This window comes from Mycteria americana, chromosome 2 (genome assembly GCF_035582795.1).
Source record: "Mycteria americana isolate JAX WOST 10 ecotype Jacksonville Zoo and Gardens chromosome 2, USCA_MyAme_1.0, whole genome shotgun sequence".
Taxonomy (NCBI): Eukaryota; Metazoa; Chordata; class Aves; order Ciconiiformes; family Ciconiidae; genus Mycteria; species Mycteria americana.
This window is the reverse complement of record NC_134366.1, coordinates 172,814,695-172,837,242: the sequence shown is the minus strand read 5'-3', so window position 1 is coordinate 172,837,242 and position 22,548 is coordinate 172,814,695. Positions and strand designations below refer to the sequence as shown.

At 45.7% G+C, this 22,548-nt stretch overlaps 1 protein-coding gene across 6 annotated transcripts in view; it reads left to right on the top strand.

The window, feature by feature from the left end:
- Window positions 1-687: 687 nt before the first annotated feature.
- Window positions 688-22,548, top strand: part of TSNARE1 (t-SNARE domain containing 1) — a 515,811-nt gene continuing 493,950 nt past the window's right edge. For 5 of the 6 annotated variants that reach the window (XM_075495358.1, XM_075495359.1, XM_075495360.1 and 2 more), the window contains exon 1: window positions 688-781. The gene's annotated coding sequence lies outside the window, so the exon portion shown is untranslated. Of the gene's footprint in view, window positions 782-6,457; window positions 6,499-22,548 lie in introns of those variants that run through there. The other variant, XM_075495357.1, reaches the window with a different exon arrangement.

The window sequence follows — 22,548 nt, the reverse complement described above, 5'->3', positions numbered from 1 at the left end:
CCACCTTGGGGCTCGACCCCCGAGGGGAGGTAGCCGAGATGTTCAGACCACTGTTTTCAATAATGACATATAGGAGGGGAGTACCAGGGCTGGTGGGGTATGGCAAGAGAGAGGGTAGAAGGGAAGGTGCTAGGAGGCTGGCAGCGGAAGTACTACCTTACAGGCCAGAGGAGACTGGACAGGAGAATCCCCAAGCAGGGGAAGAGCGGCAGGGAGCCCGTGGCGGGCCAGCAAGCTGAAGGGATGGCGGGCAGGCCTCAGGGACGGGAAGGACGCCTTGGGGAACGCGGGTGCAAGGGGGAAGGCGGGACCCGGCGAGCCTCACGGCGTCTGGCGGATCCCCATGTAGGGGCGGGAGGGAAGGAGGAGGACGAGGAACAGATCGTGGGGCAGCGCGGAGCGGAGGGAGAAAGCGAGCGGCTCCCGCGGCGGCCGCACCCAGTAGCGCTCTGAGGCGGGCGGCGCTGAGAGAGACGAGGGCGGGGCTGGCGCTGAGGGACGGTGGGCGGGACCGCTGAGGTGTCCGCCACACCGGGGTGGTTCCCTTCGGAGATTGGCCGTCAGGGAAAGAGGGCGGGGCGTCGCTTCGCGGTGCCTGCTGGGAGTTGCAGTCCGGGGCGGTGCCCGCGGGCGGCGGCACCTGCGGGCTCGGGACTCCAGCGGGCGGGGGGGGGGGGGGGGGGGAGGCGAGCACGTGGTCAGGGCGGGCCCGCCGTGGTCACGTGATGTTTGGGTGCTGGCGGCACGGCGCAGCCTCGCGGCGACGGGCGCGCGGTGGCAGGTGAGGGGCGCGCGCGGCGGCGGCGGCGCGTGCTGGACCTTCCCCGCCCCTCCCCCCCCCCCCCCCCCACCCCGGGCGTGCGCGGGTTGAGCGTGTGTGTGACACGGGGGGGACACGGGGGGGACACGACACGGGTGACCGCCTGCGGGGGTGTAACCTCGAGAGGTCTGGCCTTGCACGGGGGGCAGCCTGGGAACGGGGCCGGTTCTGGGAAGGGGGGGGGGCGGTGTGCGAGCGACATAGGGACAGGGCTGGCCTGGCAGAGGGGGTCAGCTTGGGGACAGGGCTGGCCTGGCATGGGGTGTGTGTGTGCAGCTTGGGGACAGGGCTGGCCTGGCATGGGGTGTGTGTGCAGCTTGGGGACAGGGCTGGCCTGGCACGGGGGGTGTGTGTGCAGCTTGGGGACAGGGCTGGCCTGGCACAGGATATGTGTGTGTGCAGCTTGGGGACAGGGCTGGCCTGGCACGGGGTGTGTGTGTGCAGCTTGGGGACAGGGCTGGCCTGGCACGGGGTGTGTGTGTGCAGCTTGGGGACAGGGCTGGCCTGGCACAGGGTGTGTGTGTGCAGCCTGGGGACAGGGCTGGCCTGGCATGGGGTGTGTGTGTGCAGCTTGGGGACAGGGCTGGCCTGGCACAGAGTGTGTGTGTGCAGCTTGGGGACAGGGCTGGCCTGGCACAGGATATGTGTGTGTGCAGCTTGGGGACAGGGCTGGCCTGGCATGGGGTGTGTGTGTGCAGCTTGGGGACAGGGCTGGCCTGGCACAGAGTGTGTGTGTGCAGCTTGGGGACAGGGCTGGCCTGGCACAGAGTGTGTGTGTGCAGCTTGGGGACAGGGCTGGCCTGGCACAGGGGGTGTGAGTGTGCAGCTTGGGGACAGGGCTGGCCCTGCACGGGGTGTGTGTGTGCAGCTTGGGGACAGGGCTGGCCTGGTACGGGGTGTGTGTGTGCAGCTTGGGGACAGGGCTGGCCTGGCACGGGGTGTGTGTGTGCAGCTTGGGGACAGGGCTGGCCTGGCACAGGGGGTGTGTGTGTAGCTTGGGGACAGGGCTGGCCTGGCACAGGATATGTGTGTGTGCAGCCTGGGGACAGGGCTGGCCCTGCACGGGGTGTGTGTCTGCAGCTTGGGGACAGGGCTGGCCTGGCACAGGATATGTGTGTGTGCAGCTTGGGGACAGGGCTGGCCTGGCACAGGTCTGTGTGCAGCCTGGGGACAGGGCTGGCCTGGCACAGGGGGTGTGTGTGTGCAGCTTGGGGACAGGGCTGGCCTGGCACAGGGGGTGTGAGTGTGCAGCTTGGGGACAGGGCTGGCCTGGCACAGGGGGTGTGAGTGTGCAGCTTGGGGACAGGGCTTGTACACAGAGGTTTGTATTTGCAGCCTGGGAGCAGGGCTGGCCTGGCACAGGGGTGTGCGTGTCCAAACTAGGGACTGTGGCTGCCCTTGCACAGGGTTTGCACACATGTATTTGCACAGCGTAGGGACTGTGGCTGGTCTCTCATGGGGTTTGTGTGTGTACGAGTAATTGGGGAACAGGGCTGGCCTTGCCCAGGGGTGTGAGCAAGGAGGGACACGTGTGCCGAGGGTGCCGTGCTCTCCCAAAGACCACACTTGTGTCCCGTGTGACCGGTGACCAGGTGAAGACAGGACGTCCCTGCTTTCCCACCAACATGTCACCGTGACGCTGTCCCGTGGTTGCTTAACACAACGAAACATTGATGTGTCGACCTCCGGTGCGATGGCAACGTTGGGAACTGCTCCTTGACCAGAGTTGTAGTTAAATAACAGGTTTTGGCTCCGTTTTAACCTCACACAGGGTATAATGGTATTTCTTTCTTTATTTTTTTCCTTCCAGGCTAATTCAGGAAGCTTTAGCCATAAATTAGTCAGTGAGATGGACTTGCAAGTGCTGTGGGGGAAAATACAGGAGAGGAAATGAAACTGCTTTTAAATGTATAAAGCGCCTGCAATAGTCCTTGGTTGACTCTGCAGAAACTTTTTTGTTGCTTTTGTACTTCAAAACGTTTCTGGTTCGAAGCTTTTCATAAAAGCTCGCCCTAGCTGCGTGGCACGATTAACCTGCAGCATCTGGTGCTGGGGTGGACTTTGCTGGGGAAATGTTGTGTTTCCACTGAACTGCTCGGTGTCTTTGTGTGCGTATCAAAAAGCAGAGGGTTTGGAAACCTAAAAGCGCGCTTTCATTCTTCCACCATCGCACCAAATACGCGCTGCAAAACCTCTGTTTGCATTGGTAACGTTCTGTGACATTTGCAGCTCGAGCTGCGGCCTCGTGTCTGGGAGCGGCTCGGAAACAAGCGGTCGTCTGTTTGCAAACCCGTGGATAACCCGTGCGTGGGGTGGTGGCCTGAAGTTTTGCTCTTTGTGCTTCATTCTGCTCAATCCTAAATTTTTACTAGCTGTGTGGTGCATTAGTCTGGACTAACCCAAGACATTGGTTTGGGTTTTTTTTCCCCTTCTTTTTCTTCATCCAGTAGCAATAAGGTTCATATTTTATCAAGCATTTACCCCTTTTTCCAGGCTGGTATTTCTCTTTGCAACGGGTCTGTGAATATGCAATGCCCCATCCTGCTTTGTTGGTCTCTGTATTGCCTTGGTCTCAGAGTCAACATAGATGGTTCACGTCTTTAAATCACTGCTGTCTGGCCCCTCGGTGTCTTCCTGCCCTGCTGTCTTCTCCAGCTGCGACATCCTTTTCCATCTCATCTCACCTCAAGGTCCATCTCTGGGTTTCTTCTGGGGTGGTAATGATGTGCTGATTCCCTCTCTCCAGCCGTCAGCCGAGCGACAAATAACCCCTCTTGCTCTCTCCGAAGCCTCCCACCTTGCTGGTTTGACTGTGTATATTAATGCAATTAAAAATTAGCACAACCACCGCTGATGTGGCTTGGATGGACATTGGAGAGGCTGAGCAGTGCAACCACGCGTCCTGCTGCAATCCTGGCTCCTGGTTCAGCTCCATCCCCGTTTCCTCCTGCCATCGTGTCTAAAACAAGACTGAACTTTCAGATACGATGTCTCCTTCCTAGAGGAGTACTGACAACTGCTTGGTTCAGAGGAGTTTTGCAGTATAATCCTGTGCTGTTGTGTTTTTCCTGGCATCCAGGGTTGCCTCTTGTGCAACGACTGCAAGTTCTTTAGCTGAGGTTAGCTGCAGAGACTGGTAGAACAGAAATTTTTATTATTAAGTCTTCTAATCCCATCCTCTCTTGTGCAAGAAACCTTATTCCTTTTCTCACAACTTGTTTGGTTTTGTTTTTTTTTTCTTTTTTAAAGTTTATTTTAAACCTCTTCTCATTTGCTCCTCACCACGCGACTCTCCGGTGTGACCGGGTCTCCCAGCCAGCAAAACGCCTGCTCTGAGGGTGGAGGAGAAATAATGCTTCTGTGTCTTGATAAATTTGCACATCAACATTACAGCACTTAAAATCTAATTTAAAAAAAAAAAAAAAAAAGTAGGCAAGCTGAAAATGAATGAGTCTGTGCTTCCCCTTGCTTATAAATATATATCAAATGGTATTTTGAACTGCTGGTTCTTCTGGGAATTCAGGGATATTTAAATAGCAAGTGTGAAAGGGTAAATAATATCAAGATAAAAATAATACTTTCAATTCCCTGCCTGTACCATAAACACATTCTGCTAGATGAAAATGGAAAGAACTTTTAAAAAAATCTAATTTACTTTTCCCATCTTTGTTATCTTCCTTCCTACGCTTCAGTTAGTTTGGGCAGCGGGGTGGGTAGGTGGCTCTCGCTTGGCTTTTTATGGACCTTCTGAGGGTTGCTGGTGCTGCAGGGGACCTGGTAAATCCGTGACACCTGAGGGCTTTGTGTGGGCAGGAGGAGCCTCTGCCTGTGCTTGATGCAGGGTTGGATTTATCATCAGGGCAAAGGCTGCTTGCGCTGGGAAGGACTTGTGCATCCAGGTCTGATCCCCATGAGACCTGATGGATGGATGGATGGATGGAGGACTGGGTCCTTCCACTAGGACGTGGTTGGTGGTGTCTCCTTGACCATAAGAGCGGATGCGTTTGCCTACGGCGTGATCCATTTGGTCTAAATTTCATCCAAATATTTAAGCATGACCTTAACTCGCAAAATGAAGCATCAGAGTGTGGCTACACGCTGCTGCTTGCTGGGCAAATATTGCAAAACTTGTCCTCCAGCAGCATCGCCAACCCTTCAAATTGCATTTTTCTTTTTCGGCATACTTTTTGACACGTGCAAGTAAGATCTGGCCACAAACTTGTCTTGGCGTTGCCAGCAGCGGCATTAAGCGTTGCAAGGATGAAGGGATGCTCGTGCCCATCACTTGATGTTGAGTGCCCAAAAAGCTACGTACAAAATCCATGCTATCGCCCTACTGCAAAGGAGCATGCGTCCTCTTGCTGTCAGGAAGGTTATTTGCGGGTTTTAATAATACACTGTTTTTCCAAAGGAATATGGTCAAGATAAGAATCCTACTCTTTTTTTTTTTTTTTTTTCCCCCTGCTTGCCTTGCAAATGATTGTATGTAAGATTAAAATAATGCAAAAGAGTTAAATTAATCTGATTTAACACTTCCAGGGAGGTTTCTATTTAAAACTCTTTCTTCATAGTGTCACTAGTCAGGAAATTCAGTAGGCAGGTGCCATCTCTTTGTTGCAGTGCATGGGCACATCTCTGCTTTTCAGTGTTTCTGATGATGGAAAAAATAGCATTTAACAAAAAAAAAAAAAAAAAAAGAGGGGGGAGCAGGATGAAATTTTTTTTTCCATGTCCGTTTTGGTTGCAGCGCCGTTAGAAAGCGAAGATTGCATTGGTGATCAGATGTTTTTTCAAACATACACCAAAGATGGGTAGAAAACAAGAAGAAATGGTGTATCAGAATGTTTTTTATTTTTAATGCTGGGATGCAGAGCTGTAGGGAAGAGCTCTCCCAAGAGCAGTTTAGGTGCGTTGGCTACTTATCTGCTGGGATGCTGCAAGCGAAATGTGCAAAACATTTTCCAGCTTCTCCTTGAATGAAGTTGAACTCGGCTGCGATACCTACACTTACTTTTTTTTAGTAAATTTACGTTTGTTTTTTTTTCTTTTTTTACGTAAATGCTCATGTTGGGTTAGGCTGTGATTTCTTTGCTATCTCTGTAATCTCTTCCCTAAATAAAAGCAGAAAATAACTGCAAAATGGTTTATGCTCTTCATTGTATAGCGTTTGTTTTGTTCTTGTTCCGCTATCACCCCACTGCAAAGCCCCATGTTGCAAAAATGTGGCTTTTTTGAGGTTATCAGGGTCTTTATTTGGCCTCCTTCCCCTGCTGCATATATTTATTATGATTATAGTCTTGAATAACTTGGCCATGTATTTTTTTTTTTCCCCTGTAGGACTCCTCCATCATCTGGTGCATGGAGTAAAGGAGTGCAGGAGACAGCTGTGCTGTAGGATTTTATTCCAACCCTGTTGTGCTGTAGGTGGCTGTAGTCCTTATTTCTGTAAAATAAAACATTTTCTTCTTCCCTGAGGGACTTTGATCACGCTCATTGCTGAAGCTTGTTGCTTTTTTTCAGTTTACAATGAATCTTCTTGTGATGCTTCTGCTTGGAGGAGGGAGGTGCCTCCTTCATTTTTCTCCATGTGAAAACCAGGCAGATTTGGAGGTGGTGTGACCCAAATTTTTGGAATAACTCATTTCTTTACTGTGTAAGATGCCAGAGAGTCGAAAATGGTACGAGGGAACCCCCAACCTTACTATTAATGGCTGCTTTGTAAAAAATCTCATATGAACAGATTGCTCAGGAGCTCTGTGGTGGAGACATACAGCCATGAACACTGTTTTGCTTAATTTTTCTTTTTTTCCCCTGAAATTCCCTTATTTATTTCCCAGCATGTGATGTCCCATCACTGTGACCACAACCCGCGTGCGATGGTGCTCGCTGTGCAGCTCACGTGCTCCAATTTTGGGGTGTCTTGGGGGAGAAAAGTCCTCCTGAGCTGTTTGGGGAAGACTTGGATGACGTCTCACTGGGTTTGTGAGCTCTGCAACGGTGGCTTCGAGTTTAGGCAAAACTCACCGTAGGGAAAAATCCAGTCTGTGCTCTGCAAAGACAGAGTTTTTCATGCAAAAAACACTGCTTCTCGATGAAATTTCCTCCTCGAATTTAGTCCTTGGTTAGATAACCAGTATTGAAATTTTTAATGGGAATAGTTTGTTTGGAAAACTTATTAGCGGCTAAAAGAAAGGCTTTTTATCAGAGGGAGCAGTGCTTCCAACTAACTAGATAATTGCAATTATGTTTGAGGTGAATTATTAGCAAATGCTTTACAGCATCCCATGTCCCGGCCTGGAGATGTTCGTTATGCTCCGAGTTTTTCTAATTTTGGGGAGAAAAAAAGCTGCCGTGCATCTGTTTGGTGATGAGGAAGGTAGTTGATGCTGCAGGAACTGTGCTGACTTGCAGGGTAACGCCTTGTTTAATATAACGCTGTACATGACAGATTTTCTTCGTTTGCTATTGATTGCGCTTCACGCGCCTGGAAACGGGAGCTGCAAACGGCGATCCCTCGAGTTTGCGTAATTTTGCCATTGCTTCTGTTGAAGCATTCTTTTTCCCACGTGTGGGCTTGGTTTTTTGAAGGGGGATAATGCAGATTATTTGCTTCCAGTGCTGGTTGTGCACAGGCACCGTTCAACGTCCTGCCGGTGATTGAAAATCCCTCTTTGTCCCTTCTGCTTGCCATGGAATCTTTATTAATGAGAAAGCAAACTTTTTTTTTTTTTTAATGGTGATTGCTACAACAACTTGAAGTTAACGCCGATGAACTGCATTTTCTATTCCCAGCTAATAAAAAAATTAAAAAATCATGTGGCTGTATGAGACTAGGTGCTGTGCATTAAGGCATAGATCGATCTACATCGTTTTTTACTGTCTTCCATGTAGCTGCATCCTTCTGTTTGGAGCTGCAGATCTTGAGCTTTTCCTTCCTGCAAAGTAAAGCAAGAGCTAAACCTTAATACAGCTTTTGCCTTTTTTTTTTTTTTTTCCCCAAAACAATTGATTTATGATCCCTTGTGACACCATTAGCTTTCTAGACTCTCACGAGAACCTCCTAATTTCTAAAATACCTAATTTATACAAGTTTAAACATACTGCTAAATAGCTTGAGATGTGATTTATCTTTCCCAAATGTTTTGATGTCTTCTGTCGTCTGCCTGATGTAGCCCCAGCTGTTCTCTTACCTGAGTGCGTGTCGCTGCTGGAGAGACCCTAATGTCAGTCCCATCAAATATTCTGCTACAGGTAGTGACCAGGAGCGGATACTCAGCAGAAAAAGTATAAGAAATTAAAGTCATATACATATATATATGTATATATATAAAAACAATTTCTCTAATAGAGCATACAAGATAATATATAATATATATTATATTTCTCATATATGTAATAATAGTGCATGTGTTTTTGTTTGCTTTTATGCTCTGGTTTTTTTTTTTTTGCTTTTGTTTTAAAGAATTGAAAAATTTTGTCTTTTCTCTGCTGAAGCCACTGTGGACAGAGCTGTGGGTTTGGTGCGGGCAGGATCAGGCCATGGTGAATAAGCATAGCTGTGAGCAGGGAAGCGTGCCCTGCCTGCTGATGCTCACCATCCTCTTACGTACCATCTCGTACAGGTTGTAAAGCTATCCGGATTTGTAGTGACGGTGAAGAATGAAGTCAATTTTACTAGGACTGCTTTTACTAACGATAACTAAAGCAAAAAAAAAAAAAAAAAGGTGGTGCTTAAAGTTCTCTTGAGGCCACTGCATGTTAGTGGCTTGATTTCTCAGTGTCAAGGACCTTCAGCTTCCATTAACTGCAAGTGCCTGAAGATGGAAGTAGGTGGCAAAATGTGGGCGTTGAAGCCCCAGAAATGCTGCCCTAAGCTTTTTGACACTTGGGTTTTAGAGAATAACTGCCTGCTTTCCAAAGCCCTCTTAAGTATTGATCATGCACCACGGGGAAGTTTCATAGGTATGGGTTGTTCTTCTAAAAATGTAATGGATTGCTATCCTAGCCAAGTGCCAAAACTGGTCCCTTGGAGATGCATCTTAGCCAGTGGTGTAAACAGTGCTGCAATATTACAGTAAAACGAGATGCTGCGTCTGACTCACCTTTGAATTTGAAAAAGCGGATTGACAGTCTCACTGCAGATATTTTCCTGATTATCATCTTTAGAGCTTCAAGGAGATGGGTTTCTTCTCCTTTGCCCCAAACACAGGGCAATGGAAAAGATTTCGATTCTGTTCCGCCGCCCCCGCCTCCCCCATGGAAATACCTGCAGTTTACTTGTGCAGATCCTCTTCTTTGTGCGTGGAAACCAAGGTTTACTTTTCTTTTTTTTTTTTTTCCTTTGCACATTATTCAGATGTGCCTTTGTTTCCTTTTGTATATAGAGGTGTCTCATGGGCTCTCAGGTCTACAGGCTTGCTCTCCTCTCTTTGTCCAGCTCCTTTCCTAATGCATTGTGTTTGTCATCCTTTTTTGAATTAATTAGAATTTATTATAATCCCATACTTGGAAACAGAGCTTGGTCCTGTTTGTGAGGCTTTGAACACAGACTATAAAAAGAGTGGGCAGAAAGCAGCCTGGAGGTCCTCCTTTCCCTGGGGCACTTGCTTCCTGCCTCCCTGCACCTCCTGGCTTTGACCATCCCTTTTTCTTTGGCCTGTGGTAAAACCAGAAGGAGCTTTTGCATTTTCCTCAGTGGTTGCTTCGTGGGCTTGAGACACTGCTAGCTTCTTCAGCCCCGTTGGGGTGCAACGTCCCTTTGCAGGAAGGGTTCAGCTTTTGCTGGTTTTCTCTGCCAGCAGAAAGGAGAGGGAGAATATAAAACTTTGCCTTTGCTCTTTGCAAGCAAATTGCTTTTCCAAATCTGTGGTGCTTCAGCGGTGGCCTTCAGGATAAGGCAATTAGTGGTCTTCATCAAGCTTCTACACACAGGTGGAGCCCCTTGGCTGCCTCCTTCTATGACAGCTTTGGTGGAGGAAGACTTATGGACCTGATATCCTTCTTGCTCCTCTCCCATAGCCCAGGAGAGGCAGGTAGTTGTCATGGTCAGTTAAGGGCTGAGTGGACATCATCTTGATGGACGTCATCTCAAAGACTACCAGCCCCATGATAAAGCTCTTGCAGTTGGATGAGGCAATGTTTTGTGGTGGTTCATTGTGCTCCATTTCCATTACTTGCCTTCCTGGGCAGACCGAGGCTGGTTATTTTGCCTGGTTGGCTGCACACCACTTTGCAAAGTTGCTCTCCTAAGCAGGTGAGGGTGACCTTGCACTTGCTGATTTGGTAGCCGGGCTCCAATGCTTGCTCCCTGCATTGCATGTCGTAAATAACTCCGGTTTTTAGTTTCATTTCCCGGACCTGTTTACGCCTTGCCAAAAATAATTACAACCTCCGAGACCAGGGTTTGCTGGGCGAGGAGGAGGAGGAGGGTACAGAGAAACCTGCAATCCGTGTTTTTTCATGCGCTTTCGTCAATGTGGTGCTGCCAGCGGGACCAGGAGCTCCCTTCTGGGGCATGAATCAGGCTGCGCTCATGTTCATCTGGGATCACTCCTATTCTGTGCATGAGGTTTCTTCCTCTGTTCAGCATCATCTTAAATTCATGTCCCGGGTGATGCCTCCCTCGCCTGCTTTATTACCTCTTAATGTGTTTTCCCAAGTATATCTTGCGCTCGGATAAACCTCTCCTGCTTTCCTTGGCTGCAAAACTGCCTCTTTCTGTGGTCTTCCTCCTCCAGCTGCCGTGTGCATCCTTCCTCCATCCATGCAGAGGTACTCTTCTACTTTTTAGCATGTTTTTTGAGCACTTTGGAGCCTGTGCATCCTCCTTGAGAAGCGGGTGGATGCCGTTGCTCCCGGTTTTGCATCCGAGCCGGCGTTAGCTGTGGTCATGTGCAGAGCCGGTGGAGAAGGCAAGAGTATTTTTAGCTTGCAGTTCTGTGCGCCGCTCAGGGGGCCGCCCACAGTTGAGTATTAAAATAATAGCGGGGACATTGGGTAAGCTCTGCAGCAAAATGTTGATATGCAAATTGCCATCTTAAGAGCAAACCTCAAGGCGATTTTTTGGCAATGCGCACAAGGTTCCGAAGCAGTGTGTTTTGAATAAAGATTACAGCAAGGGATTTTGTCCAGAAGGCATGCTCGACTCATTTATTCTGAAGCTTAGCAGAGCTGGTAATTCAGTGTTGGATGCCAACAGGGTGAAACGTGTGCACCTTTAAAAAGGTATTAGATTAGCATTGGCAAAACAAAATGTAACGTCACCTCTGTAAGTTGAATTTTCAGGGTTGCAGAAGCAATAAATCCCATTGCATTTCATTTGCAAGTAATTCCTGGGCACTGGCCAGGGGAGAGATGGCTCCGATGGCTGCAGAATTGGTTTGGGAGGTTTGGAGGCATTATCTGGTAATAAATGAGCTTGTGCCAGCCGACTCGGTGTTGCTTTGACTGTTATCTTCAAGTTGGTGATAGGCAGCTTGGCTGTTTGAAACCTTGGAGTAAGAAATTGGGTAAAATATGAATTGTCTTTTGTTTTGTTTTCCTGGTTATTGAGTTCATGGTGGCACTACTGGGAAGGAGACAGCAGTAAATTAGGAGAACCGAAGCAGTGGTTTCGTGGTTCTTGCTTTGCGACTGTCCAAGCTGGTTCTCTGTCCATCAGTACAAGTCAGAGGTACCATTTCTCCTTCTTTTTGCCCCCAAGCTCACTTGTATTCAACAGCTACAGTTGGGCACCTCTGTGGGTTTTCAGGTAGGTAAAGCAGTTATCCTGCTTCAGGAAGGACAAGGAGCACTGAGGGCGATCAAGAGAAGCTATTGCATGCCATGGGACCACTAGCCAAAAGTTGCCCTATTTAATATTTGAGGACTGAAAAGCAGGTGGCAGTTTTAACCTCTTGGCAGTACCTTCTGCACTGACATATATTCTTTTGTTACCCACTCTTGCCTAATATTCCTGTTTTATCCTTGATCCTACTTTTGAACCTTATTTGACTTGTGGTGTCTCTTTGTCTCATTAAATGATGCATTTAAGATGTCCTTGATGACTTGAACACTAGCAAGAGCTCGGGTCCTTTCCCTCCTCTCACGCACATCCCCCATAACTAGATTATAACCACAGTTACTGAGCGGTTCCTGTGTGCTGGTGAATGGGTTTAATTCAGTAGATGTTTCCTGGATAGAGTTGATGAAATGTTTTTGCCTGTGGACCATTACAGCATCCTCAGCCATTGGACAGGAAGGCTGGAAGACTGCATCTGCAATGCTTTTATCTGTTCATGTGATTTCTCAGGGACTTAATAATCTGAGCTGAGGTGTGCGTTGGACTTGTACGCCCCATCAGATCATCATGGGCCGTGGTTGGACTTGAGTGAAGCCAACGTGCCCGACAGAGCAGTGGGAGAATGTGCCCTGGAGCTTGGTTTTCCTCATGGTACGTCACACTGACGTTAGCTTTTTAGAAGTCTTGGTTGACTTCTTAAGAGGTCAGTTGAAATTTGCAGTTGAAATTGAGGAATCTGTGCCCAAATCTACCAAGTTTTGTATAATGACTTTTTAGATACTGGTAGCAAGAGGGAACTTAGTGTGTGAGTGCTGCTGTGCTCGTTTAGGGTATAACTGCTGAATGAACAAATTTCACACAGGTTTAGTTTAATTACTTGCAAATTGGGAGTTTTAAGAGAGAGAGGTTGGAGGACTTGCCCCAGTGAGGTGACCAGTTGGGAATTGGATTTGAGTCCTTCCATTTATTCCAATTCTTGAGGAGCGAGTACTGTGGTTCTTCAAGAAATACTAATTTGTAGGTGTTTTCATTATTCTTATATTGTGAAGCCTGGGCATTGTTGAGGGAAAGAAAAGTTTGTATCACAGTAAATATGTCGCTCTAGGATTGGAAACTGGCAGTAAATGAGGCAACTTCTTGCGAGTTCTGTTTTGGTTTGGGGTTTTTTTGGTTTTCGGTTTTTTTTAGATCTCTGAGATTGGTACAAATCTGTACCTTTTAGAGGCTGGCGAGGGATGATCTTCAGTAGAAATAAAAGTAGTTGGTAGCTAGTTTGTCTTTCTTTTGATGTAGTATGGAAGAACCAGGTGGCTGAGACATTGTGGGGACACGTTCTCCTGACTTTGATGCAAGTTTGTGTTGATCAGCTTAGTTCACTTGTGTCCTCTTACTTTAATTATACGTTCCAATACCATAAGACTTTTAAATATCAAATTTTGAGGGTGTTCTCTGCCAGAACTGCATGGTTTAAGTGCAGATTCTGTTGGCAGGCATCTCAGGAGCTGTTGACTTCCCTCCTTCGTAACCCTGTCCTCTCTTGCCTAGTTTTTCCCTCCTTAAAAGTCAAACAGATTTTATAAAACGGCAGAGCTTTCTAAAGCATTAAAAGATAGTACATAGGAACTCAGAAAGTGGCGGTCTATAAAGCGCGCTCACGAGTGTATAGCCCTGTGAAGATCACCGTGCCCTGCTTACATCTCGACAGCGCTGAGTGAGTAAAAGAAAAACATCTTCCTAGCTTGGATCAGGCACGTCTTAAATCTTCTTTGTGTCTGTCCTTTACTGCGTCCTGCATCTCTGTGGCACTACACACAAGCTGCTGGTTACGTCTTCCAGAGCCCTTCTTGTGCTGCCTTATGCTTCGTTGAGATGTTGACTCTTCCCTCCAAGGTCGTGAGTCTCTGTTCCTGACTTTGAAATGCTCCAAGTCTCTGTCGCTCCAAGTCTTCTTCCCTCTTGATGACATCACCCGTGAACATTTGGAGGGATGCTCTTAATTTTCCCCAAACCTTGGTTTTTTGATGGGATATCTTCAGGGAACCTTGCAGCTGACTGTCATGCCGCTGTTGCTGTCTCTGCAGATTCTCTGCATTTCCTGATGTTTCCCATCCAATCTATGTTCAACTCTTTCTGCATTCAATCTCCTATTTTAAGTTCTTTAACGCAGGAATCATCTCCTTACTCTGCATTTATACGCCATTTAATGTGATGCAGATGTGATGTATATAAAATGTGTATAAAGAGATATATATATATATCTATTGGCCAGGGACAAAAGTTAAGACATTGTACCATGTTAGCATTTGAAAAATCTCACAAATAATAAAAACTATATATTCTTTCTGTCCCTACTTTGGCTCCTTTGGTAGTTAGAATATCAGCTGCTTTGTGTGGGGAAACTGAAATAGTGAACTCTGATCTTGCCGGGTAAGAAACATTTTTGTAAATCTGTGCATTTAGACTAATTCTGTCTGCCATACAATGTGCTGAGGATTTGTGATCCTCAGCAGGCATTTGACAGATCTTAACTAGTTATGCTATGTCTTGTCAATCAAAATTAAACGCCTACCTCACTCCTTCCTACTTTCTCTCTCTTCCAGCTTTTTTATTTAGGTTGGTCATTAAAATTGCTTATAACCATAGAAACGAGGAAAACCCGCCCCTTACGTTCCAGATCTTTAGCATGATATTCCTCTACTGACATCATGTGAGTTATATACACGATGGCTTAAAAAACCCAAAAAATCCTGCAGGTAGGCAGAGTTGTCATTAATTCCTTCCAATAATGGGCTTGGGACAAAGATCATGTCCCTCTTGCATTCCTGTATGGTGTCCAGTAGGAGAGACCCTCCTGTGGAGAAACTGCCTGACAAGATAGAGTCGGAGAAGAAAACAGATAGATCCGTGGGATGGGAAGGGTGGGAGGATGAGATAAGGAGAAGATGGGTTGCCAAGAAGTCGCATGCGCGACGTAGTGCGTGTTGATAATTTCAGTATTGGTTTTCATCCTCCTAGGGCTCCCTGCACCATTGGGTGCTCAGAGGTGGACATAACATCGATACTTCTGTAAAACAGGGCCACCAGCTTTCTATGCTTAAGGACCTGAATCCCCGCGTGGCAGGATGCGTTGTGTCATGGCTTAGCTTGTTCTGAAAAATTAAAATGATTACTGATTTTTGCTTGTAGAGGCAGTTTAAAAATGCTTGACCCAAGGCTACATGAAGGTGATAGAAACTCTTACCTTAGGAGCCGTGAGCATCTTGAGAGTTCAGTGCTGGACTCTGTGTGCTGGACAAATAATGCTGTTTTCATTTGGAGCAGGATTGCTCCACGTGAGATTGCCGGAGACAAGATTTCTGACTTTTTTCCCGCACCTTAAGTTGCACTAAATCACACAAATATTAGGTGATTTGTTTTTTTTTTTTTTTTTTTACAAATGGAAGGAGGAATTGATCAGGTGAAAATCGTTAACTGCAGCTGCCAGCATTGCCCTCTCTAACTTGCTCAGTTTTGCTCTTTTTATGAATTATGGGAACTTGGTAGCACGTGGACAGAGATACAGGCGGTCAAGGAGTGACTTTTCTGGGTACGTGATGGCAGGGCTGGAGGGATCCTCTGCTGCTTGCACTTTGCTGGCACCTCCGAACGCGCTGAGATGTGGCGTGCATCGGAGAAGGGGAAAGTCCTGGCACTAGAGCAGGTTGGTGCCTATTTTAGCTGTATACCAAGCAGTTACCTCTGTCTTACGTTGTCCTAATAGATTTCAAAAAACCAAAACAAACCCACAAAACCCAGAAAAAACCCACTCCCGAGACTGTTGAATGTTGATACATAGACTTTCTGTTTAGTTGCAAATGCGTAGATGTGAACCAGTAGACTGTGGTACTTCATACTGATGCCTCCTTAGATGCGTGACAGGAGCAGTAGGATTTGTACAAGGAATCCTACATCTCTGTGGTGCCAACGCACGTGCTTCGTGTGTCGCTGTACGGTGATTACGAAGAGGGAAGGTTGCCTCCTTAAGAAGTCGCAGCATGTCTTGATGTTTGGAAGGTCTCCAGGATGGAGATGTGGATTGTTCCTGAGGTAGTTGGATATAGGCGTTTCATCGCTCTCTCTATAGGAAGGCTTGTCTCTTGGGAAGATGAATTTTGACCTTTGGCTGGGGAAATAATGAGGAGGAAGTGTTGTATGATGTAGCATGACAAGGTGTTGCTGAGCAACGTCTTAAAATTTAAAGGTCTTACTTATTTACCCTGTCTTCAACAGCCGATGCCGGGCACTGTCCTTTAACGTAAAGGCTCTTAATGATTTTTTTTTTTCATGTGTTGGAGCTTCTGCTGTTGGCTTTTGAGGGTGTTGAAATAGCTTGTGTTCATCAAAGAAGAGGAAAGGGTAATTGTGTGGTTTTTCTAACAGTATGAAAACTGAGGGCAGGAGCTCCTTCAGCATCCTTCGCTGCTCTGTCCAGCCCCAGTGTCATCCCATGTGATGTGACTTTCTCCACCATCCCGTCACAAGGAGGGATAAGAAAGCTTTGATAATGAGTCGGGAAGGCTGAGTCCCGTGTGATGATGCTTAAAACAAACCAACCAGCCAAAATGTTCAGCAGTTCGATTAAAACACTTTCTTTGAGGAATAATTACTGTATAAAGGGAAGAATACTTCCACTTTCTTAACGTTGCACAGCATAAAAGTGCCTCTACCTGAGTTGCCTAAGCCATTCTTTTTCATGTTTTCTTTCTTTTTAAGCATAAGAAACTGCATTAAAAGTATGTTAAATTCCATCTGAAGCATTCGTTTCCAAATTTGGGACCCAAAAAAAAAAAATCAGTCGCTAAAGGATGTGAGAAAAAAAAAGGGGTTTAGTAAGTCTGGAGACTCTAGTTAATGCTGTATCTGAGCTATTGGATCTTTACGGATGCTGGTCTAAAATACTGCCTCTACGTGCTAAAATATAGGCAGTGTATCTGTCTATATGGATATGTTATCTCTTGTCTCTTGCTCTGTACACATCCATGTGCACATGCAGTCTTGTATGAATCATCTGCCCAAAAGTAATAATTTAATTTTTCCTCTCTCTCTCTCTATTTTTAGTTCAAAATAAATTATAAAGGTACCATAATAATTTTTCAGCCTTCTGCTAACTTTGCTTTATAACAAATTGGCTGCTGTTATAAAGGCATGAGTCCTCTCTGCAGGTTTGTGTTACACCATCTTAGCGAAGGTTTTGCTCTTCTGTGCTGAGACCTTTTCCAGCGCTGGGTCTGCTTGGTTGTCCCAGTTGCGTGCTTCTAGCTCAGCAGTCCCTTTAGTTGCACGGGCTTTCTTTTTGTAGGAAATGTAGGAAAAATGCTGACAGATCCTGCTTAACTGGCTAAGATTGAATATAAAATGTGAGATCACTAAGCAGGGGGAAAGGACAGTTATGTGGAATCACAAATTGCAGAACACAAAAATTACTTGCTGTATTTCACTGGGTATCCCCTAATGTTTCCACCCTGAAATTCAAGGGAAGGAGTGGTGTGGGTTTTTTTGTTTTTTTTTTTTTTTTAAATGCGTGTTACATTGTCAAGAGATATTGTGTAGGCCAAAAGCAAAGCTTGTCTAGTATATATATTTTTCTTTAACAAATTTCACAGGGTGTGAAAACTCCCAAAGGCAGCTGAAATAAAACCTCAGTCTTGGGAATGCCTGCACTTCAGACCGGGGGAAACAGAGCAGATAGAAACCTGTATGAACTTTTTACTTCTGATTTTCATTTTTTTCCTTTTCCTGAATGGAGCCAATACTGCTGAGATGGGCCTTGGGTCCGTTGGGCTATTGCTGCCTAGTGCCAAACAAGTGGCTCCACAACACATGGGAATAAAATTGTGGGTGAAATACTTTTTGCTGTTTTCTTTCTTTGAGAATCCTTCCTGTTTCCGGTTCTTTCTTTTGTTTTGGTTGTTTTTCTCCATATCCCTTCAACTCGTTGGAGGTGATGCTACGTTTTGTGGACCCAACCTGTGGAGTGGGTGTGCAGGAACATTGTGGGCTCAATGCTTGCAGATGTTCACCTCTGGACAGCATCTTCTGCTCTTGCGGTGGTTTCCTTGTTTTAACTGGTTAATGTTGGGCAATCTCCCTCCAAATTCTTCCCCTGTCAGCTGATCTTGCCTGACTTGGCTGAGTCATGAAGCTCTGGGTTGGCCCACGCTCGCGATGCGTTGACTTTGAGTTGGGCTTTTTGGTCAAAGTGAGTGTTAATGGGCACTCTCTGCTAGGAACAGATGGTCGGTGAAGGTTTCATTTTTCAAGGTGTAACAGACTGTATTTGTAAAACCTTTAGCGGTTTTTTATCAGAAATACTTTTCTTAAACTACATCTGTTTTTCCCACCTGGAATACTGTTACGATAATTTGTGTCGTGGCTAGAATAGTTGTTTCATGTACTCCAGCTTAATAGTAGGAAATAAGTCTTTTCTTGCGTATTTTTGGTTTGTGTACCTGTTCCTCCTTCACAGAATACTTTAGAAAGTATTCTAGAATTAGAAAAAAGGAAGGGTTTTATATATTTTTCTGAATCAGTTGGTTATCTTGCACTTCATTCTTATTCAAGAAATCACGATCTTTGAAACAAGTCCTTAAAAAGGACTTTATTTCTCTACCTGTTTTCCATAGCATGGGGAGAATTGGCACGTTCTAGCCCTGTTTTGTATACAGAGCTAAACAGATCTGTAACGTTCAGTAAATAATATGCAAAAAGTATGCCTATTAACATCCTGAGCAATCACCAACAACAGAGTAAATACGAGGTTAATGAGATTAAGAGGAAAGAGGAACTAAATGTTTGAGTGCTCCTCCCCATGGCCCCGTAGCCGGTGGCAGCCCCGTTTCTGTTGACGAGCCCAGCATGGCGATAGACGCAGGAATGATTTTGCTGCTGTTCCCCATACAATGCTTAATAAGTTCCTACTGCTGGCATTTTTCTTTAGATGCTGTATAATATTATTAAATCCCACTCAGATTTTGAGCTTTTTTTTTTTTCTTTTTTAATAAATCTTTATTTTAATTTTTTCCCTATTTGTTTCTAGTGCTGGGGCTCAGTGGTAAGGAGTCTGATTAGCCCTTGTCTTCTCAAGTCTTCTCCCAGGCATCTGGTACCCTCCTAGATGTCTCCTCAAGGCTGCCAGAGGAATTGGCCCAAATCTTTTCTGGGAAACATAGTACCATCGTACCCACCATATCGTACCCAGAAGTGCATTGAGATTTAGCCCTTACTATTTTATCGCAAGCTCCATCCTGATTGCATTTCATTTGTCCTTTCCTTTCTCCTTCCAAGTGCTCTCCATCACGTGCTTTCCATTATATCTTGCAGGGAGAGAAAGACCCATTGCCAAGCAAAAATATGACTTTTTTTCCTACTGTAGTATCTCTCAAGCCCTCTCCCTTTTCCAGGTTAGTGGGTTTTCTGGAGACGGTGCTCTCTTGTCCATCTTCCTCTGGTATCTTCTGGCAGTCGTCAATGTTTTCTCAATGTCACTACCTCAGAATTGTTTATTTGAGTTTTCTCCACCCAAAACTGCATATGCGTGGTTGACTCAAAGCTCTAGGCAGCGACTCCCCTTACTGGTCAGTTGACAAACTGCAACATATTTTTTTCTATTTTAAATGGAAATGCCTTACCAAGAAACCTATTTCGTTTACTCAGGATAAATCTTGTACTTCTGACCCTAGCTTTTCTTTTTACGGTGGTTCTGATTAAACCGTGAACCTTCAACTTAAACAATTCAAGTAGAGTATGGGCACTGCATATTGCCTGAATAAATTATTCGCCTCTTAGCTTTTGTTTTTATTTGTTGCGGTTTTGGGGTGGGATTTTTTGGTTGTTTTTTTTGTTGGTGGGTTTTTTTTTTTTTTTGGTTGTTGTTGGTTGGTGGGGCTTTTTTGTTGTGGGTTATTTTTTTAATATTGCAAGTTATTTTCCTCTTGTTTCAATTGAGTAGGGCAGTGGTTTCTCTCTCCTATCAGCTCTTTTGCATTTGGGTGTGGTGATGACTATTGTCCCCTATCACAGCTTTGCCTGGAGCTGAGATTTCCTTTCCAGACTGCATTGCTGGAAGTCAGCCCAAAGTCTTGGCATGGGCTGGGCAAGGTAGAAAGGCACTCGAGCGCTTCATCGATGCTGTGGGAGGGAGGAGATATAATTCCACCAAATTGCTGTCCAACAACACAGCCTTGAATAGTTTGGGCTGGAAGGGACCTTTAAAGGTCATCTAGTCCAACGCTCCTGCAATGAGCAGGGACATCTTCAACTCGATCAGGTTGCTCAGAGCCCCGTCCAACCTGACCTTGAATGTTTCCAGGGATGGGGCATCTACCACCTCTCTGGGCAACCTGGGCCAGTGTTTCACCACCCTCACTGTAAGAAATGTCTTCCTTAGAAGCTAAGAAGATGGATTTTAGATGGGAACAGCTCTTCCCTTGCCTTGCAAAGACATGATATGGGGCAGTCTCAGGGAGAAGAAAGTAGGTCTTGAATTTGCTTGGTGGGATGATCTCTCTCCCTTTTCGTCCAGTTCCCGTTATGGTTGGTAACTGGGAGACCAGTTGAACTCAGTGATGGTCTCACAGTGCTGAGGGTTTGGCCATTAAGTCACGTTACTGGTCAGCGTGCAGAGAGCTCGCGCTGATGCTTCCAGATGTTGCAGTGTAGCTGGACAGAGAGACTGCTGATATGCAGGACAGCAAGACCTTCATAAGGGGAGGAAGGTGTTAAAATCAATGGCACGATTGCTCGTAGTTTCATTTTGATCTCTTTGCAAATAGAAAAGCGATGGAAACAGCAAATGTGCGTATGCGAGTGCAAGGGAGGGACTTGCACGTATTCCTGTGCGAGGGCAGGGGAAACTATTCAGCTTGCTGCAGCATGTTACTAATATTTGTGTATGAGTGCTTAAATTTTGCAAGAGACGTAATATTTGAGAAATCGACTTTGTTACCTTGTAAGTGGATGATTAAACCTTGTGCATTTTCATCTTTTTCACTGTGGGAATCTTTAAGTCGTTATGCTTGTTTTCTTTAGGGATCATATTAAAAGCAAAGAGTGGATTCATTATTTATTTATTTATTTTTGTAAAGCGCTTCTCTTTGCTTGTTTTATGCAAAAGCACTTTAATTAATCTTTCAGATGGTCGAGAATAGGACAGAGAAGAAATTATTTAATGCAACGTATAATTCTTTCTGGTTTTGTCTCAAAATAAGAAGCCACTTTGTGAAGATTTATGTCTCTAAACACAGTTTATGCACCCGGTGCAGCTATGTTTTATCTGCCTGCTGCAGCAGGCTAATGCAAAGAAATGCCTTGATCAATGGTATGAACTGGTTCAGGATAACTCCCAAACTGTTCCCATGATAAACACGGTGCTAGTTTCTTACCACCTTGATTATAATTATAATTGTTGTATCTTTTTACATTTGTGGTTGTGTGGGGTTTTTTTTGTTTGGTTGTTTTTTTTTTTTTAACTTAATCTACTTGAAGGTTAAAAATTAAAATGATGCAAGTCCATTTCTTGCTGTGCTATACTGAAGCAGAGTAACACCCCATTAAACCAAGAGTCCCTCCTATGCATTTTGCAGCACTAGGATGCTTTGGCGGCAGGTGAGATGACTGTGCCTTGTCTTCAGTTCTCCTAGACACACAATACAGCATTACGGAGTTTATGCGAGCCTGGCAATTGAACACAGGTTGCCTGAATTGCAAAGCATCACTGCAGCGTCAACGCTTCCCTCCTGTCTATTTAAGGTGAAACAACTGGGGTGATTCGATGCTGTTGTACTCTTACCTTCAAGGTTTGAGGTCTGAGCTTCTTTAATCTGCACATGCTGGCTGAGTCAAGAATATTTATGGGCTGGAATCACCTTGCCTTGGCTCCGTCATAGTCAAAGGTCAAATAAAATAGCGTGTATCAGGTCTTGTTCAGTGTGGTGTGGCTGAGTTGTGGATTATGTGCGTGTGTTAATGCACACCTCCATGGTTTGCTCTAAAGATTTCTGGGGATATCTGGACATGGTCTGGAAGAGTCAGCTGTGAGACTGTGCCTTAAAGTTTTCCCTAAAACAATGAGCTGTATCCCATCGTGGTGGGCTGAAGCTGGAGCTTGATGGAGGTGTATGGCAGGATGCCACGGGAATGATGGAGAAGGGACTGAGCTCTAACACGCCATCAGAAACCTCTTCTCTGCATGTAGACAGAGTAGAGCCACACAAATATATGTCCTACTGTTGAAGGTCCAGCTGGTAATTAATGAGTTTGAGCACTGCTATAGGATATAGGTATTGCAAGCTGGAAGCCGTGCAAGCTCAAGACAAGAAGGTTGGTTCCTGACTTGGATAACTTCAAATTTACTGGAGAGTAAAAGGAAGTGAGGAGATCATGATCAGCATCAGATCCAGTTCAGAGACTGGAAGCAAAGCCCAGCTCACAGCAAGGACGTTTCAGGGCAGTAGGTCCTGAGGAAGCCTGGCGTCCCACACAGGTGGATTTGGGAAGTCCTGTGGAGCCTGGAAAGACGACAGAGATGTGGACCAGGGGGTTGTTGGCACCTTCCTGTGCTGGTGAGTTTGTCCGTGCAATTGAGTTAAAATACGTGGAAGAGATTGAACTTCTAAGAAGTTGCATGAATGTCCAAAGTAAGTGAAACCCTTTACTGAAATAGCTTTTGATATTCTGGAGATTTTCAGCTGCATTTGTTTGAAATACGCCATGGCATTTGTCTGAAATATACCATGTGCCGTGCCTTCAGAGTACATTCTCAATATATTTTTGGGTCCCTCATTTAATGTTGAGCTTGAGAAAGAACAGCCCCTGTCTGCCCTCCCTGCCTCCTCCCCACCCCCCCCAAAAAAAAACCCAAACCCACATCTACTTTAGAAAGGCATCTTTAGAAGTTCATTCTGTACTTTTA